Source organism: Cervus elaphus, chromosome X, assembly GCF_910594005.1.
Source record: "Cervus elaphus chromosome X, mCerEla1.1, whole genome shotgun sequence".
NCBI lineage: Eukaryota > Metazoa > Chordata > Mammalia > Artiodactyla > Cervidae > Cervus > Cervus elaphus.
The window spans coordinates 104,196,857-104,217,580 of record NC_057848.1 but is presented as its reverse complement, the minus strand read 5'-3'; the positions used below and the strand labels follow the sequence as shown (position 1 = coordinate 104,217,580).

General features: G+C 36.0%; 1 long non-coding RNA gene across 1 annotated transcript; it reads left to right on the top strand.

Annotated features, from left to right (window-relative positions):
• The first annotated feature begins 253 nt into the window (after window positions 1-253).
• Window positions 254-20,434, top strand: LOC122690805. The gene is made up of 3 exons (XR_006340108.1): window positions 254-399; window positions 17,995-17,999; window positions 20,422-20,434. It is a non-coding gene; the product is annotated as an uncharacterized LOC122690805 (long non-coding RNA).
• The last annotated feature ends 290 nt before the right edge of the window (window positions 20,435-20,724 follow it).

Below are 20,724 nucleotides of genomic sequence, written 5' to 3'. Positions count from 1 at the left end.
TCTAGTGACAGAAAACAAAGAGAAACTAAAAAGCCACTTGATGAAGATGAAAGTGGAGAGTGAAAAAGCTAGCTTAAAACTCAACGTTGAGAAAACTATGATCATGGCATCCACTTCCATCACTTCAGGACAAATAGTAGGGGAAATAGTGGAAACTGACATATTTTGTTTCCTTTGGCTCCAAAATCACTGCAGATGGTGACTGCAGCCATGAAATTAAGAGACACTTGCTCCTTGGAAGAAAAACTATGACGGACCTAGACAGTGTTTTAAAAAGCAGAGACATCACTTTGCCAACAAAGGCCCATATAGTCAAAGCTATGATTTTTCCAGTAGTCATGTACCAATGTGAGATTTGGACCATAAAGATGGCTGAATGACAAAGAATTGGTGCTATCTGTTGCTGTAGAAGATGCTTGAGAGTCCCTTGGACAGCAAGGATATCAAACCAGTCAATCCTAAAGGAAACAATCACAAATATTCACTGGAAGGACTATTGCTGATGCTGAAGCTCCAATACTAGGCCACCTGATGCAAGGAGCTGACTCACTGAAAACCACCCTGATGCTGGGAAATATTAAGAGAAGGGGGCGACAGAAGATGAGATGGTTGGATGGCATCATCAACTCAATGGACATGAGTTTAAGCAAACTCCAGAAGACAGTGAAGGACAGAGGAGCCTTGTGTGCTGCAGTCCGTGGGCTTGCAAAGAGTCTGACATGGCTTAGCACTTGAATAACAACAAGAATCATATTTTTCCTTTTAACTCCTTAAGAAGGAATCTTTTCTGGTCAAGTATACAACAAAACTACATGAACCTATTGTTTAACTTTAAAATCATCAGTGTTTCACCATTTTTCTTTGACCTATTCCCTAACTCTTTTTCAAAGTTGGAGTGCTTTTTTAACTTTGGAATAACTTCTTAAAAATAATTATTACTGGAGTATGATTGGTTTACAATGTTGTGTTAGTTTCTGATGTGTAGCACACTGAATCAGTCATACATGTATCTACTCGTTTTCAGATTATTTTCCCATATATGTCACTAGAGAATACTTGTCAGGGAATGTTTGATGGGAGGATTCCTACGTGCTGTCTCTCATGAGTCCTTTGTCCCTCTTCAAGCGGAACAGCACGCTGCTCCCAGGGACTGAGGTCATTGTGTGAGGCAGGCTTGGGTCTCCTTTAGTAAACATTCTCTTTAGGACAAAACTGCTTAGTCTCATTCCCCTTTCTTGAGATATGGATTGTGTCCTGACCTTGTGACTAACATTACCCCTTGTTCCCTTGGTAACGGTTGCTGTACATTTGGTTTTCTGATCTCTATCATTCCCAAAAGAAGTTTCTTGTACCACAGCCTATATATACTCATAGAGAAATCATTAAAACACCTTTGCTCCTTCAGAGCTTAGGTCCCCGGGTCTTTCTCTCTCTCTCTCTTTCTCTCTTTTACTTTCTTATCGTCAACTCTGTACCACAAGATTCCGGTCCATTAAAGGACCCCAACAAAGAGAAAAGGACCCAACTAGAGAATACTGAGTAGAGTTCCCTGTGCTTCTTATTGTTAATAGTTATCTATTTTATATACAATAGTATGTATAAGTCAACCTCAATCTCCCAATTTATCCCTCCCTGTTTATCTGCTTAATAGCCATGAGTTTGTGTTCTACATCTGACTATATTTCTGTTTTGTAAATAAGTTCATTTGTAACATATTTTTAGATTCCACATATAAGTGATATCATATGATATTTGTCTTTCTATGTCTGACTACTTCACTCAGTATGACAACCTATAAGTTCATCCATGTCACTGCAAATGGCATTGTTTCATTCCTTTTTCTGACTGAGTGATACTCCATTGTACTACATCATCTTCATCATTCATCTGTCAATGGGCATTTAGGTTGCTTCCATGTCCTGGCTATAATAAATAGTGCTGAAATGAACATTAGCATTCATGCATTTTTCAAATTACACTTTTCTCCAGATATACACCCAGGAGTGGGATTGCTGCATCATATGATAGCTTTAATTTTAGTTTTTTTTTTTTTTAAACCTCCATACTGTTCTCCAGGGATTCCCTGGTAGCTCATATGGTAAAGAGTCTGCTTGCAGTGCAGAAGACCTAGGTTCAATCCCTGGATTGGGAAGATTCCCTAGAGAAGGAAATTATAACCCACTCCAGTATTCTTGCCTGGAAAATCCCATGGATGGAGGAGACTGGCAAGCTACAGTCCATGAGGTTGCAAGGAGTTAGATACAACTGAGTGACTTCACATACTGTTCCCCATAGTGGCTGTAGCAATCTACATTCCCACCAACAGCATAGGAAGGTTCCCTTTTCTCCACACCCTTTCTAGCATTTATTGTTTGTAAATTTCTTGATGATGGCTATTCTGACTGGTGTGAAATGGTACCTCATTGAACTTTTGATTTACATTTCTCTAATAATTAGTGATGTTGAGCATCTTTTCATGTGCTTTTTGAGCACCTATTTGTCTTTTTTAAAAGGTTTCATGGATAGCTTAATGGTAAAGGATCCGTCTGCCAATGCAGGAGACACAGGAGTCAGGGGTTTGATCCCTGTGTCTGTAAGACCTCTGGAGGAGGAAATGGCAAACCATTCCAGTATTTCTTGTCTGGAAAACTCCATGAACAGTGGAATATGGCTGGCTACAGTAATGGGGACGAAATGAGTTGGACACAACTGAATACACACACACATGTCTTCTTTTCAGAAGTCTATTTAGATTTTCCATTTATTTCTTGAATGGATTATTGGGGGGGGGTTGTCTGTCTGTTTGTTTTTGGTATTGACTTCATGCTCTGCTTGTATATTTTGAAAATTGGTTCCTTGTGAATTCTTTCATTTATTATTATTTCCTCCCATTTTGAGGGTTGTCTTTCACCTTGCTTATAGCTTCCTTCATTGTGCAAAAACTTTTAAGTTTAATTAGGTCCCATTTGCTTATTTTTTCTTTTTATTTTAATTGCTCTAGGAGGTGGATCAAAGAAGATCTTGCTGCAATTTATGTCAGAGAGTGTTCTGTCTATTTACCTCTGGTAAATAGTTTTATAGTATCTGGCCTTAAATTTAAGTCCTTAATCCAGTTTGAATTTATGTGTTTTTTTTTTTATAATGTTAGTTGCTGTTGTTCAGTTGCCCAGTCGTGTCCCACTCTTTGTGACCCCATGGACTGCAGCATGCCTGGCCTCCCTGTCTCTCACCATCTCCCAGAGTTTGCCTAAGTTCACAGTCATTGCATCGGTGATGCCATCCAGCCATCTCATCCTCTGACATCCTCTTATCATTCTGCCCTTGATCTTTCCCATCACCAGGGACTTTTCCAATGAGTCATCTGTTGGCACAAGATGAACACAATACTGGAGCTTCAGCATCAGCATCAGTCCTTCCAGTGAATATTCAGGGTTGATCTCCCTTAAGATTGACTGGCTTGATCTCCTTGATGTCCAAGGGACTTTCAGGAGTCTTCTCCAGCACCACGGTTCAAAGGCATCAATTCTTTGGTGTTCTGCCTTGCTTATGGTCCAATTATCACAACTCTATGTGACCACTAAAAAGAACACAGTCTTGACTATACAGACTTTGTCAGCACAGTGATGTCTCTGTTTCTACAATGTTAGAGACAGTTCTACTTTTATTCTTTTTCATGAAGCTGTCCATGTTTTCTAGAACCATTTATTATACAGACTGTCTTTTCTCCATTGTATATTCTTGTCTCCTTTGTTACAGACTAGGTGACCATAGTTACAGGTTTATCTCTGTCCTTTCTATTCTGTTCCATTGATCTGTATTTCTGCTTTTGTGATAGTACCATACTATTTTGATGACTGTTTCTTTATAGTATAGTCTGAAGTCAGAAAGCCTGATTCTTGCAACCCCATTTTTCTTTCTCAAGAATGCTTTGGTTATTTGATGGTTTTTTTTTTTTTTTTGTATTTTCATATAAATTGTAAAAAATTTGTTCTAATTTTGTAAAAAAAAAAAGTGCAAGTGGTGTATTGCATTGAATCTGTAGATTACTTTAGGTATTATAGTCATTTTCAGAATATTGATTCTTCCAATCCAAGAACATGGTATATATCTCAATCTGCTTGTGTCCTCTTTGATTTCTGTCATCAGTATATTGTAGTTTTCTAAGTATAGGTACTTCTTCCTTAGGTAGGTTTATTCCTAAGTATTTTATTCTTTTTTGATATGATGGTAAATTGAATTGCTTCCTTAATCTCTCTTTTTGATCTTTCATTATTAGTGTATAGGAATCCAAAAGATTTCTGTGCATGAATTTTTTTTTTATCCTGCAACTTTACCAAATTCATTCTTTAGCACCATTGCTTTTTTTAGTAGTAGCTTTAGGATCTTCATGTATAGTATCATGTCATCTGCAAAGAATGAACTTTTACTTCTTCTTTTCCAATTTGGATTCATTTTAATTATTTTTCTTCCAAGACTGCCATGGGTAGAACTTTAAAAAATGTGTCAAATAAAAGTGATTACAGTGGACATCCTTGTTTTATTCCTGATCTTAGACAAAATGATTTCAGATTTTTAACCATTTAGAATGATATTTGCTGCAGATTTGTCATACATGGCCCTTGATATGCTGAGGTATGTTTCATCTGTGCCCACTTTATTAAGAGTTTTTATCATAAATGGGTGTTTTTTTTTTCACAAGCTTTTGCTACATCTATTGAGATTGTCATGTAGATTTCATTTTTCAATTTGTTGTGGTATATCACACTGATTGATCTGTTGTTACTGAAAAATCCTTGTATCCCTGGGATAAACCCCACTTGACCATTGTGTAAAATCTTTTAAAAATGTTTTTGAGTTTGGTTTGCTAGTATTCTGTTGAGGACTTTTTGTGTCTATGTTTATCAGTGATATTGGCCTGTAATTTTCGTTTTGTGGTATATTTGTTTGGTTTGGTATCAGAGTGATGATGGCTTCATAGAATGAGTTCAGAACTGTTCCTTTTTAAAAGTTGGAGTACTGTTAAATGATTCTTGACATAATGCTATTTCTTCACTAAATACTTCAGTTTATATTTTCAAAAAAGACAGATAAGGATATTTTCACTAAAATTCCATTATCATAACTTAAAATTTAACAATATATCAATAATTGTAATTTACATATGACATATTCCCTGATTGCCTAAATATGCCCTTTTACTATTGTCAATTTGGATCAAGATCCAAATTCTACTAATTTTATTTAGAAATCATGTCTTCAATATCATTAATTTCTTTTATTCAGACATCTCCTCATTTCCCCACTCCATTTTAGTTCTTATGAGTGCCACTCTTTTAATCATATGCCTTTCAGATTGAGAATGTAAAGGATTAATTTACCTTTTTTCTGAATTCAGGATTAGTTACAAATTAGCTGGAGAGCCACACATAAATTTATTAATTCAATAGATTCTTCTCAAGTACTTATTGTGTGCCAAGCATATTGCTGGTGCTAGATATCTAAGAATCCCTTCAAAAAAATGGAGTAGTCATCATAATCAACAAAAGAGTCCAAAATGCAGTACTTGGATGCAGTCTCAAATATGACAAAATGATCTCTATTCATTTCCAAGACAAACCATTCAATATCGCAGTAATCCCAGTCTATGCCCCGACCAGTAATGCTGAAGAAGCTGAAGTCGATCAGTTCTATGAAGACCTACAAGACCTTCCAGAATTAACATTCCCCCGAAAATTGTCTTTTCATTATAAGGGACTAGAATGCAAAAGTAGGAAGTCAAGAAATACCTTGAAAAACAGCCAAATTCGGAGTACAGAATGAAGCAGGGCAAAGGCTAACAGAGTTTTGCCAGAAGAACACACTGGTCATAGCAAACACCATCTCCCAACAAAACAAGAGAAAACTCTACACATGGACATCAACCAGATGGTCAATATCAAAATCAGATTAATTATATTTTTGCAGCCAAAAATGCAGAGGCTCTATACAACCAGCAAAACAAGACCAGGATCTGACTGTGACTCAGATCATGAACTACTTATTTCCAAATTAAGACTTAAATTGAAGAAAGTAGGGAAAACCACTAGACCATTCAAGTAAGACTTAAATCAAATCCCTTACAATTATACAGTGGAAGTGAGAAATATAATCAAGGGATTAGATCTGATAGACAGAGTGCCTGAAAAACTATGGATGAAGGTTTGTGACGCTGAACAGGAGGCAGGGATCAAGACCATACCCAAGAAAAAGAAATGCAAAAAGGCAACATGGCTATCTGAGGATGCCTTAAAAATAGCTGAGAAAAGAAGAGAAGTGTAAGGCAAAGGAGAAAAGGAAAGATACCCATTTGAATGCAGAGTTTAAAAGAATAGCAAGGAGAAATAAGAAAGCCTTCCTCAGGGACCAGTGCAAAGAAATAGAGAAAAACAACAGAATGGGAAAGACTAGAGATCTCTTCAAGAAAATTAGAGAGACCAAAGGAACATTTCATGCAAAGATGGGCACAATAAAGGAACAGAAATTGTATGAACTTAACAAGCAGAGTATATTAAGAAGAGGTGACAAGAATACACAGAAGAACTATACAAAAAAATCTTCACAACCCAGATAATCACATTGATGTGATCACTCACCTAAAGCCAAACATCTTGGAATGCAAAGTAAAGTGGGTCTTTGGAAGCATCACTATAATCAAAACTAGTGGAGGTGATGAAATTCCAGTTGAGCTATTTCAAATCCAAAAAGATGATTCTGTGAAAGTGCTGCACTCAATATGCCAGCAAATTTGGAAAACTCAGCAGCGGCCACAGGACTGGAAAAGGTCAGTTTTCATTCCGATCCCAAAGAAAGGCAATCTCAGAGAATGCTCAAACTACCGCACAATTCCACTCAGCTCACATGCTAGCAAAGTAATGCCCAAAATTCTCGAAGCCAGGCTTCAACAATACATGAACCATGAACCTCCAGATGCTCAAGATGGATTTAGAAAAAGCAGAGGAACCAGAGATCAAATTGCGAACGTCCGTTGAATCATTGAAAAAGCAAGAGAGTTTCAGAAAAACATCCACTTCAGCTTTATTGAATATGCCAAAGCCTTTGACTGTGTGGATCACAACACAGTATGGAAAATTCTTCAAGACATGGGAATACCAGACCACCTGACCTGCCTCTTGAGAAATCTGTATGCAGGTCAGGAAGCAACAGTTAGAACTGGACATGGAACAACAGACTGGTTCCAAATAAGAGAAGGAGTATGTCAAGGCTGTATATTGTCACCCTGCTTATTTAACTTGTATGCAGAGTACATCATGAGAAACACTGGGCTGGATGAAGCACAAGCTGGAATCAAGTTTGCTGGGAGAAATAATAATTTTGAGATATTCAGATGACACCACCCTTATGACAGAAAGCAAAGAACTAAAGAGCCTCTTGATGAAAGTGAAAGAGGAGAGTGAAAAAGTTTGCTTAAAACTCAACATTCAGAAAACTCAATGGTTTAGTTGGGACCAAAGTAATGATATTACTTTGCCAACAAAAGTCCTTCTAGTCAAATGTATGGTTTTTCCAGTAATCATGTATGGATGTGAGAGTTGGAGTATAAAGAAAACTGAGTGCCAAAGAATTGATGGTTTTGAACTGTGGTGTGGTGTTGGAGAAGACTCTTGAGAGTCTCTTGGACTGCAGGGAGATCCAACCAGTCCATCCTAAAGGAAATCAGTCCTGAATATTCATTGGAAGGACTGATGCTGAAGCTGAAACTCCAGTTCTTTGGCCACCTGATTCAAAGAGCTGACTAATTGGAAAAGACCCTGATGCTGGGAAAGATTGAAGGCCAGAAGAGAAGGGGATAACAGAGGATGAGATTGTTGAATGGCATCACCGACTCAATGGACATGAGTTTGAGTAAACTCCGGGAATTGGTGATGGACAGGAAAGCCTGGCGTGCTGCAGTCCTTGGTGTCGCAAAGAGTCAGACATGACTGTGCGACAGAATTGAACTAAGATATTCTATGGCAAAAGTGACAGATACAGTCCAGGCTCATGCTGTGGAACTTAAGCAGACAAATAGTTACATAATATAATGTCAATTGTGTTAAGTTACATGATATAAAATAAAGCATAGTAAGAAGATAGAGTGGGTATACAGTGAGGAAGCTAAGATAATGTGATCATAACTGTTGTATATGTGGCCACTTATCTCAGGAACAGAGTATAGAAAGATAGGTTTGCTAAGTTGAAAGTCACCCCAAAGTTTACACAGTCCAATTTCTGGACAATTTGATGACTTAGTATTTGCTAGATGATTTGTAAAATATCTAGGTTTCAAGGATTTTATTATCCAAGTAGCTTTAAGAATTTTATGGTGTTTCTGAGTTGGTATGCAATGAATATATCTATGTATACTTACAATTTGGACATATGTTTGACACACATTTTGGAATGACCAAAACCAGATCATTTGGAAATACATACAAACTCACCCTATTTTTCAAAATAGCTTGTTTAATCAGGAATTTTATAACATAACTGAGTATAACTTGAGAATTTTATAACTTTATCTAAATTTCAAAAGAGAGAAACAAGTTCAAAAGAGAGAAACAAGTATTCTGATACACACACACACACATGTGCATATATTATTTTCTGTTGTGTTTAGTGCAGGAAGTAGGTGCGAGCATTCAGTGAAAGTGATGAGAGGAAGTGACTTACATGGCTCAGGCACCTGGAAACTTTAGAAAACTTGTTGTTAATTTGGGGTGCAGTAAATTTTACATGAAACATATCTTTAAATTTGTTATCTGGTTTCAAGATCTATTGCACAGAGATAGTGGTAGATAACAGAAACATGGTAAGTACACTGTGTGTAATCAATGGAAAACCAGCATCTTAGAAATAACTGTGAAATTCTAACTTCACCAAATTTATTTACTTGTCAAAAAACTTTATGTTTGATTATAAAAACTAGTAGTCAAGATTTCTGAATTCTGAGCACGTGCATTGCAGTAAATTAAGTGTTATTAAAGTAAACATTCATTCCACTCTTAAAACATTTCAAAAATCAAATTTAAAATTAACTGAATATCAGTTATTTGATATGGTTTGTCAATACATTCTAAAGAAGGGAAAAAGATATTTCAGTAGGGGAGTATACTTGTATGTATACTTCCTTTTTTGGAGAATTGCCATAATTTTGGATCAGGATACAAACAGGGTTAGGAGAGAGGACTTTTGTTCATTCTTACTAAAGATTATTTTGAATAGATGAGTTATATAAAAGTGAACTGTGGTGTTGGAGAAGACTCTTGAGAGTCCCTTGGACTGCAAGGAGATCAAACTAGCCCATCCTAAAGGAAATAAGTCCTGAATATTCATTGAAAGGACTGATGATGAAGCTGAAACTCCAATTCTTTGGCCACCTGATGGGAAGAACAAACTCATTGGAAAAGACCTTGATGCTGGGAAAGAATGAAGGCAGGAGGAGAAGGGGAATGACAGAGGATGAGATGGTTGGATGGCATTACCAACATGATGGACATGAGTTTGAGTAGGCTCTGGGAGTTGGTGATGGACAGGAAAGTCTGGCATGCTGCAGTCCATGGGGTCACAAAGAGTCGGACATGACTGAGCAAGTGAACTGACTGAATGAATAGCATAAGTAAACTAGAGTTAATTTTACCCTCCTATCCTTTCCAGACACCACCCTTATGGCAGAAAGTGAAGAAGAACTAAAGAGCTTCTTGATGAAAGTGAAAGACGTGAGTGAAAAAGTTGGCTTAAACCTCAACATTTGGAAAACCAAGATCATGGCATCCCGTCCCATCACTTCATGGCAAATAGATGGGGAAACTGTGGGAAACTTTATTTTGGGGACTTCAAAAATCACTGCAGATGGCGACTGCAGCCATGAAATTAAAAGACGCTTACTCTTTGGAAAGAAAGTTATGACCAACCTAGACAGCACATTATAAAGCAGAGACATTACTTTGTCAACAAAGGTCCGTCTAGTCAAAGCTATGGTTTATTCAGTAGTCATGTATGGATGTGAGAGCTGGACTATAAAGAAAACTGAGTGGTGAAGTGTTGGGGTCCTTTAATGGACCGGAACCTTGTGGTGCAGAGTCGACGATAAGAAAGTGAAAGAGAGAAAGAGAGAGAGAGAAAGAGAGAGAGAGAGAGACAAAAAAGACCCGGGGACCTAAGCTCTGATGCAACAAAGGTGCTTTAATGATTTTTCTATGAGTATATATAGGCTGCAGTACAAGAAACTTCTTTTGGGAATGATAGAGATCAGAAAACCAAATGTACAGCAACTGTTACCACAAGGTCAGGAGACAATCCATATCTCAAGAAAGGGGAAGGAGATTAAGCTGTTTTGTCCTAAGGAGAATGTTTACTAAAGGAGACTCATGCTTGCCTCACATAATGACCTCAGTCCTTGGGAGCAGCGTGCTGTTCCGCTTGAAGAGGGACAAAGGACTCATGAGAGACAGCATGTAGGAATCCTCCCGTCAAACATTCCCTGACAATTCCCCCTTATTTATTTATAATATTTGTAAGAAGAGTTCTGACCATCAGAGTTTATTTAGTTTTGACAATCTTTGCATGAAGGCAACGGTAGACAACAAATATAATTGTTAAGACAATCACCAAAATTATGGTTCCAGATCCAATGCTATGAGTAAGACTTTGAAACCATCCACGTGGGTCTAGCCCAGATAATTGATCAGCCAATTGTTTAGCTAAAGTTTCCATATCAATGGAAGAGGGCAGATTATTAGAAAAGGTTTCAAATTTTTCTTTTTGTAATAATTGTACATTCAGAGAGGCGTTATCATGTATGTTTTGTAAATGAAACTTGATTTGTTCCCAGTTGTAGGCACTATTATTAAAATGAACAGGAGTAACACAAAATTGAGTAGAATTCCAGTCACATTTTAACATCACCCGTTTTTGTACATCTGTTAATTGATCTCCAACCCATTCGATGGCTGTTTTCAGTTCCTGTATTTCTTTTTGAATATCCTCATCTATTTGAGACTGAGTGGCCCACATAGTATGAGCATTTTTAGTCCAATTTTGGATAAAATTATGTGTTTGAATTGAGGTTTGTAAAGTAACGCTGGTGATGACAGCAATGGTGCAAATAGTTATTAATCTTATAATGCCAAAAATCAGCCATCCAATGAATCGTTTACATCGCTAGAGCAATTTAGTAAGCAACCGGGAAGCAAGTCCAGCCATGGGACCTTCTTCCCAGGGCCATTGGAGATTTATTGGTAACCATAGACTACGTCGAGATCAAAGAATTAAAAGAGAATCATATCTTAAGGAAATAGAGGAGTTAAGACAAGTATATAACCTGCAATTTATGCAAGTTACAAAACGTATAGTCTTATTGAATTGTAAGTTTCCTATAGCTATAACAAAAGGAAATGGAACATAGGCTTGTATAAAATATGATCGATTATAGCGAAAGAAATAATTGCTATAGCTATGATTGGTCCCTGTGGAATGTCTGGTCCAAGTCCCAAGTTCTTCGGTGTTTGCAGCAAGTTTTCAGATGTCCCATTGTTTAGGCCCAATCTGTTTATCAAAGATGATTTGAGGACGAGGTGGGGGCCATTCCATCATCAAGCTAGCCAAGAAGTCCTCTGTCATGGTAATGTTCCATTGTAGTATTAGTAACCTTCCATGTTACTTGAGTAATATAATCATACATAGTATTGTTAATATCATCTGAGCAGTTCAATAACCACATACTATGGGTTCCCCAATTGACAATTATATGATTAGCTATAAACATTAATTTTCCTGATTTGGCCTGACATTTGTCCCAATGATCAGGAATATATTTAAAGTTCTTATTAGTAAACCCTTGGCATGTTGTTCTTTGTTCTTTCCCTAATTCTTTCCCTAAAGTTTCAGTAGTATAAACATGGTTTACTGACAAAGAAAGGGCAGTAAATAATCCAAGTAGTGTCCGAAAATCCTTTTCTGGAGGCAGGACGAAAGCCCAAGTTTGTCGACTAACGTTTATACATAGTTCTGCCGGGCCCATACATAAAGGAAGGACTTCATAACCTAGAACGATATTAATTAGTTTTTCTTTTTCTTCAGGATGAGAGGGCCCCTCCAGTTCCAAGGAGGGGGCATATGTGTTGACTCATTAGTGGATGTGATTGGTTCTATATCTGTCCATTTTACAACCTACAATAAAAAAGGGGGGTTAGGTATATAAGCCCAGTAAGTGTGATCAATCAGGTCAGCCTGAGCGGGGGAAGCAAAAGCAAGCAAAGCAAGCATAGCGAAGAAAAATATTTTTAGGATTCCAAGGCATTCCCTGTTGAGAAATCAGGTTTTCAGTTTAGTTAGTAAGGGTTTTTATCTGTCCCCAAGTGGGGAGATCATAAGGTCGATGACGTCGAGTGCGGCGTTTTTTTGCAAATTTTTAATGTCGCCATGGCTTATATTGGAATTCTTTCTTCCTGGGTTTTTTTGCTGTTTCATCTCTAGTCTGAATGCTGGGGGCCCCCTTAGGTTGAATCTTCTGAAGAGGAAGTCATGTGAGTTCGTTGGATCCATCTGGAGAAATAGAAGCATATCCTTTCCCTGTAAAATTAGTTTCTTAGATTTCTATTGATTAGTTAACCCATCTTTATATCAAATGGGCAAAGGAAAGGAAGTGTCCTATAATGTTTCAAAACTTCTTTTTTTGTTTGTTTGTTTTTTGCTTTTGTCAAAACATCTCTTTGTGGTAAGTTTAAAAACTATAAAACAAATAAGGCTATATTAACAATAGTTATAAAAAGAGAGGAAAGCGATAATGATGAAAACATTCTTAGGAAATATTTCAGTCCAAAAGAAAAAAAAAAATCATTCAGAAATCTGTTTGGGACTGGTATTTGGCTGTGGTTTGTGTTATTTGGGGCAAAGGATTAGGAGTAACCATTCAAATATTTTTTCCTAAGTGAAATTATTGAAAATGTGATGCAGAACAACTTGACAAATGAAATGTTGCTCACATCCAAATATATTTGACCTTGTCTTTGAAAAAGAAATGCAGCTTAGCAACTGTTGAATCTCACTGTTCAGTGTGTTAAAGAGGATGACTACACTTCCAAGACAGACTTGAAAAGAAGGCAAACATTCCACATTTCTGATATTTTTAGGAACAAATAATCCATTCGGGAAATGGTGTCTTTTTTTTTTTTTTTTTTTTTTTTTTTATGCCATTTTCGCCCTGCTTTAAGAATCCTACACATTGGGAACAGAAATAGTCATACCAACAATAGTTATAGGCTTAAAGACTACATTACACCAGAATCTAGCAAAGTTTGCTCTGGACAAGGAAGACAAAAGTGTTCCTGTGTATTTTCTCTTATTTAATTTTTTATTTGTAGCTACAGTGTGTAATGTGTTTGTCCAATCATGTCTTGTGTTTGTGGACTATGAGGAATGTCTGCAATCTGTTTAATAGAGAATGAATGTAAAAATTGTTTGAACTGCTTAGAAATATAGGCAGAGTCATTGTCTGTTTTTATAGAATTAGGTGTTCTCATTATTGTGAAGTAAGTTGATAGGTGGGTGAAAACATGTTGTGTAGTCTTACCTTAGAGAGGTGTTGCCCCTAGAAAAGAAGAATTTGTATTGATCGAGACATGTAAGAAGGAAGAGGAAGAAAGTTCAGGACAATGAGTTACATCAATTTGCCATAAAATTTTCTTTCATTTGTCATAAGCCTTTTTAAAATTCCAGCACTAAATATCTTTAAAAGTTAAAAGGCCAAAACAAAGTATGATAGCATAATAAACAAACCCAATGTTTATTTTAAATAAACATACCATACTTTGTGGTTTTCATTGTGATCCACCCAAGCATTTCAACTGCATTTTCTAATATAGTTGCAGTCTGAATGTATCTGCTGACCAAAGTTAATTCTGTTAAATATTGTTTTCCTAGAATTTTTCTCTTGTTTCCAATTTGGTTTAATTTGGAGAAAGAACATTTGCTGTAGCTAGAACGACAATGAAAAACTAGTCTAGTAAAGTTTATGTAAATACCACTTTATTCTATAATAAATGTTTCAACAATTAAAAAAATATTTTTGTATTCATCATTTTATTTGCCATTTCTTATATCTTTCTATTAAAAGCATATATTTTACTTTTCTATAGCAACCATGAAATGTCTTGTATGTTAGCATTTTATAGACCGTTGAACATATTTCTCAAATCATATTATATTATATATATATCCATTCATATATAAATATATATTTATATTCATTAACAGCTCAAAATCTCTTCAGCTCTTCTGCAAGAAAAACCCCTTTTGAGAGTAAGCCAATGTTCAGCAATTAACGCTTCAAAATCCTACTTCATTTGGAAATGACCCAGCCATTCAACAATCTTCTACTACTTAGTTCAGCACAACTCTAGAAACCTAAGTCACTCCAATCCCAAGAGACGGCTCCAGATTATAGATAATAGATCATTCTATCAAAAATACAATTATTTCTAAGAGCTTATCTAAAAGTTTTTATCTCATCTATATATTTGTGTGTATATATATGTATACATATATATATATATATAAAGAGTTACCTTTTTGTTGACAAACTTAGTTTACCTTAAACCAAGGCATAATAAAAGTATTATATAATGTTGATGACTTAAGACATGTCCCAACTAGATTAACAAATAATTATATTTAAATCACATTCATATTTAAATAAACATTATACCCAACATTGAACACCCTTCAGTTCATGTAAAGCTGAATCCAAATAGAGCTCATTAATTCCACACTATCCAAAAACAAAGACATACACTGAGACATAGATAATTTTAGATACATAGGCATAGTTCTCTGTTTGAAATTTAAAATATCCTTTTGTTTTATTTATTTTGAGCTCCACCAATTTGTTAATGGCTGGAGTCCTAGATAGAGTGGGCTGTGTATCCCAAGGACATGATAAGAGTTAACTTAAGGTTTTTTCTTAGGCCTATTTTTGTTTCCCAGGCAGAACTTTAGCTCAAAAAAAAAAATATTTTAACAAGTTAACCTTTTCCTAACTGCACATGCAAGAAGAACCGGTTTTGCAATTTCAAAAAATATTTTATTTTCATCAGTTTTCTCCGGAGTCTAAAGAATATCATAGCCATTCAGTGTCAAAAATATAATTTTTCTTTTTTGTAGCTATAGTATATTATTAATGATATATGCATGAGGGAATTGTTGTCACATAGGAAGTAAAGCCTTGGCTACAAAATTTTGACAAATACTAGGACTGTTATGGAGACAGCAATGGCATCCTATTTCAGTACTCTTGTCTGGAGAATCCTAGGGACGGGGGAGCCTGGCGGGCTGACATCCGTGGGGTCGCATGGAGTAGGACACGACCGAAGTGACTTAGCAGCAGCAGTAGCAGGACTTTTAAGCATACCTTGAGGTAACATAGTCTATTGAAATCTTTTATGAGGCCCAATATGATTAGGATAAGGGAGAGAGAAAGTGAATCTCTCCCGGTCTAAAGGGTGTAAAGGTATATTTAAAAAGCAATCTTGTGAATCAGTAATAATAATGTGCCAATTTTGAGGAATAGTAATAGGTGATGGGATCTCTGGTTGCAAAAAAGAGCAAGATTCTTCAATATGTTTCAATTTTAATTGTGTGTTTATAAGTTCTTTAATAGCTTGTAATTTTTCTTTCATAAGGGGCCATTGCTTTGTTCAAATAGGCTCATAATTTTTCTTAGTTATATTAATAATTGTTTTGTTTGTTAAATGAGCAGTGGCCCCTAGGAAAAATGTGGAATGCATATCTGAGTTTGCCATTGTATAAGTAAGTCCCTTCCTATTAGATTAAAGGGTACATTTATCACATAAGGTTTTAATGTTGCAGGTTGGCCTTCTGGTCCCTCACATGAGTATATTTGAACAATTTGATAAACTTCTTGTACTTTAGTTTGAGAAATTCTTGTAATTTGGCGAGAGACCTTTTGTACAGGCCAGGATTTGGGCCATAAATATTTGGAAATAATAGTAATATCAGATCCAGTGTCGAGGAGACCAGAAAATCTTTTACCATTAATTTTGATATTTATATTTGGTCAGGCATACTCAGATACTAATGATGTCCACAAAGATTGTTTTTGATCTGTACTTTCAAACCCATCTGTCCATACATTATTAGAGGAATTAATAGAAATGTAAGGTAAAAGAAGTAATTGAGCAATTTTGTCCCCCTTTTTGAATTGCCATAGAATCTGAGATGACATCAGAATTTGAATCTCTCCTTTATAATCTGAATCAATTATTTCAGGGTGAACAGTAATTCCTTTAGAAGTCAGACTAGATCTGCCAAGCAAAAGACCAAAAGTTTGTGGGGGCAGGGGTCCAAAAAGTCTGGTAGGCACTCTAGTAGGGACTGCTTGAGGGTAAGGAAAAAATCATTTAGGGCTGGTATATCGACGGCAGCACTGCTGGATGTTGAGGGTTTGAGGGAAAAGATAGAACTTGCCCCTTTTTAAATGATTTTTATCTCCACAGTTAAAGCATCTTTCATTTTCCTTTCTAAAGGTAGTAGCCATTGCCTCAATCAGCATTTGTATCTTTTGAGTTTCTGATCCTAGATTGCAATAAGCTTTCAAATAATCAATAATAATCTTAGTCTCACAAATTGCAGCTATAGCTCTTTGACATTTTTGATTTGCATTCTCATAAGTAATTTCTCTAGCTGTTTTTTGGTTTCTTCTCCGATTACAGTATGGGAAATAGCAGCTTCTAATCTAGTTTAAAAATTAGCATAACTTTTCATTAGGTTCCAACAAATGAGAGACTTTTGGAGTTGTGACTGTTGGCAGAGGAGAAGAATTTGGATCAGCTGGGGCAGGGCTAGTAAGAAAATTTTGAGATATTTTGTATTGTTTTAATTGGGCCTTTTGTAAAGTTTAATCGTTTAATTTATATTTATGTAATAAGTGTTCTGTCTGTTGCTGAATATTGGAAGGGCTAGAATGTACCTTGAAATGGCAAAATTATAGCTTTAATAAGAGCCCATAGGGGCTAGAGATCAATTGGAATATTTTTTTCCTTGTTTGGCTGCTCATTTAACATTTTCTTTGACCTATAGCCAAATTTCTATATCAAAACTGCATTTATCAGGAAACTAAGGATTATGTTCAACTACTGTTTAAAGGCAAGCCTCTATTCATTGCTGTGAAGCCAGAAGTCCCTGAAATTTAAACAAATGGTGAAGTAAAGTAGAAAAATAATGGGGCTGGCCAGCCATTTAACCCACGCCTTAGTACTTACCGACCTCAATAGGTCCCTGAGTCAGTCCGCCCGATATGCCACGTACACCAGTGTCCCTGTTCTTGGCGCCATTTGTTGGGGTCCTTTAATGGACCGGAACCTTGTGGTGCGGAGTCGACGATAAGAAAGTGAAAGAGAGAAAGAGAGAGAGAGAAAGAGAGAGAGAGAGAGACAAAAAAGACCAGGGGACCTAAGCTCTGATGGAACAAAGGTGCTTTAACGATTTTTCTATGAGTATATATAGGCTGCAGTACAAGAAACTTCTTTTGGGAATGATAGAGATCAGAAAACCAAATGTACAGCAACTGTTACCACAAGGTCAGGAGACAATCCATATCTCAAGAAAGGGGAAGGAGATTAAGCTGTTTTGTCCTAAGGAGAATGTTTACTAAAGGAGACTCATGCTTGCCTCACATAATGACCTCAGTCCTTGGGAGCAGCGTGCTGTTCCGCTTGAAGAGGGACAAAGGACTCATGAGAGACAGCATGTAGGAATCCTCCCGTCAAACATTCCCTGACAGTGAAGAACTGATGCTTTTGAACTGTTGGAGAAGACTCTTGAGAGTCCTTTTAACTGCAAGGAGATCCAATCATTCCATCCTAAAGGAAATCAGTTCAGAATATTCATTGGAAGCACTGATGTTGAAGCTGAAACTCTGTTTGGCCACCTGATGTGAAGAACTGGTTCACTGGAAAAGACCCTGATGCTGGGAAAGATTGAAGGTGGGAGGAGAAGGTGACGACAGAGGATGAGATGGTTGGATGGCATCACTGACTCGATGAGCATGAGTTTCAGTAAACTCTGGGAGTTGATGATGGACAGGGAGGCCTGGCGTGCTGCTGTCCATGGGGTCACTAAGAGTCAGACACGACTGAACGACTGAACTGAACTGATCCCTTCTCTTACCTCAAATGCTATTTTAATTCTCTTTGATAGAACTGCATCCCAGTATTTTCCTCCAATTTTTATATTGAATTTCACATTTTGTAAGGTAGCGTGTACTCACAGTTCTTATGCATGAGTTTATGCCATGAGTTTTAGAAACAATAAAAACACAAATAATAGAACATTTTCTGTTTTGTACCCATGTACTCTCTTATGTAATTATCTATAAACTAAAACATTTACATGTTTAGTCTGTCTTTGGTAATTAGTGAGATATCTATGCCAGTTGTCTTCACTATGACTTAGATATTGTATTATTTTAAGCAATTTATTACATTCCAAGTTATACCCAATCTTTTTTACATTAGCATCAACTCTGAAGTAAATATTTACAGTGTACGTCTTTACAAATCTCTACTTCTTTTTCTAAATTATATGGCTAATCTAGAAAGGATCAAATTAATAACAACCAATAAAACTCTCTAGAATTCATGCTAAAATTAAAGTACTATATACTAGAAGATTAGTAAATACTGAATCTAAGTTACTGAGATATTCAAAGCCAGAGCCCTTCCCCCAAACAAATCATAAAAATAACTTCTGAAGTACCAGGTTTTGTGATGCTTTTTACTTTATTCCTCTCCTCAATCTTAAAAAAAAAAAAATGTGATTCCACAGGAGTAAAAGCATGTAAGAGAGATCAATATAGTGGAATAAGTATGTGTTTGGATGGAATTCATAGTAGGGGAAAGCACGAGACAATTTGATCTCAGGTTGACTAAATAGTGAGTTACTAACAAAGGTATTGTAGAGTTTCTTAATTATTAGGTTGAAGCAGACCTTCAAATATTGGCATCATTACAAATCTATAGAAACCAAGTAAAAATGTGCATGTTCAGAACATAATTTGCTCAGCACCTTAAATACGGCCCTAAAACAAGATAGTCTCTAATAAAATGTATATTTATACAATCCTTTTTTAGTTATGCCCAAGACAAATAAGGAAAAACAATATTCATGTTGGTTAATCTAACCTTATCCAAAATAATTGCTTTGTTTAGTCACACATTTTAAATGAGTCAAGTATGTCTTCATATATCTCTCTACACAAAAAAAGAACAACTTGAAGACAGGCCATGTATTAAAACATCAATTCCAAAATATCTTTTTTTTATTATTCAAACATATATTTTCACATATGTCACTCATCTTCCTCACTCTTATCCAAACTGGGAATAGAGTTGTGTTAGGTTTCCTGAGATGAACATCCATATGTTTCTCTTTCCATTAGTTCATTTTAGATTCTAACTCTTGCTTTTAAAACTTTAAACAGCTGCTGAATTTCCTTCCTCTTCCATCAGTGTAATGAAATAATATTTTGATTTTAAGTTGCTTATTTTAGCTAATTACTTAAGTAGAAAAATATTCTTAAAACTTTCATGAGTTGGGGAATGGGGAGAGCACTGAGAATATTATAACTTAATGATTACCATAATCTTATGTGGAAGTCTGGGGCAAAAGTATCCAATATATTATCAAATGTATTTCTCTTTCTTAGCATGAAGTCAGGAGACCAGATACGCTAGATTGGCTAGGCTTCTCCATTTTTGTTTTTGTTGTTGCATTTGACTACCTTTGAATGACACTTGGAATTTGTAGCTTACAGCTAAATGGATTCTGGCAGGAAACTAAACACTTGACCCAAGAAAGAATTTGGGATGAACATTCAGTGGGAACAGGAAGACAACTGATTCGCTGACTGAGTGATTGACAAGACATTTAAATGAACAAACAATAATGAATGAGAATCAAGAAGCAAAGAAAAATCATAGTTTGAAAATGATTTGAAAGTGATATCTAAATTTAGGATTTTTATTTCTACCAATGGTATTTTTCACAGAACTAGAACAAATAACTTCACAAGTTGTATGGAAACACAAACACACACACACAAAAAAAAAAGAAAGAGGAAAAAAAAAACCTTCAATAGACAAAGTAATCTTGAGAAAGAACAGAACAAGAGGAATCAACTTTCCTGACTTCAGACTATACCATAAAGCTGCAGTCATCAAGGCAGTATGGTACTGGCACAAAGACAGAAATATAGATCAATGGAACCAAATAGAAAGGCCAGAGATAAATCCATGCACCTATGTACACCTTATTTTTTACAAAGGAGGCAAAAATATATAATGAAGAAAAGAGAATCTCTTTAACAAGTGGTGCTGGGAAAACTGGTCAACCACTTGTGAAAGAATGAAACTAGAACACTTTCTAACACCATACACAAAAATAAATTCAAAATGTATTAAAGATCTAAATGTAAGCCCAGAAACTATAAAACTCTTAGAGGGAGATATAAGCAGAACCCTTTCTGACATAAATCAAAGGTAGATCCTCTATGACCTACCTCCCAGAGTAATGGAAATTAAAAAAAAAAAAAAAAAAAGAGAGAGAGAGAGAGAGAGAGAGAGACCTAATTAAACTTAAAAGGTTTTATGCCACGAAGGAATCTAAAAGTAA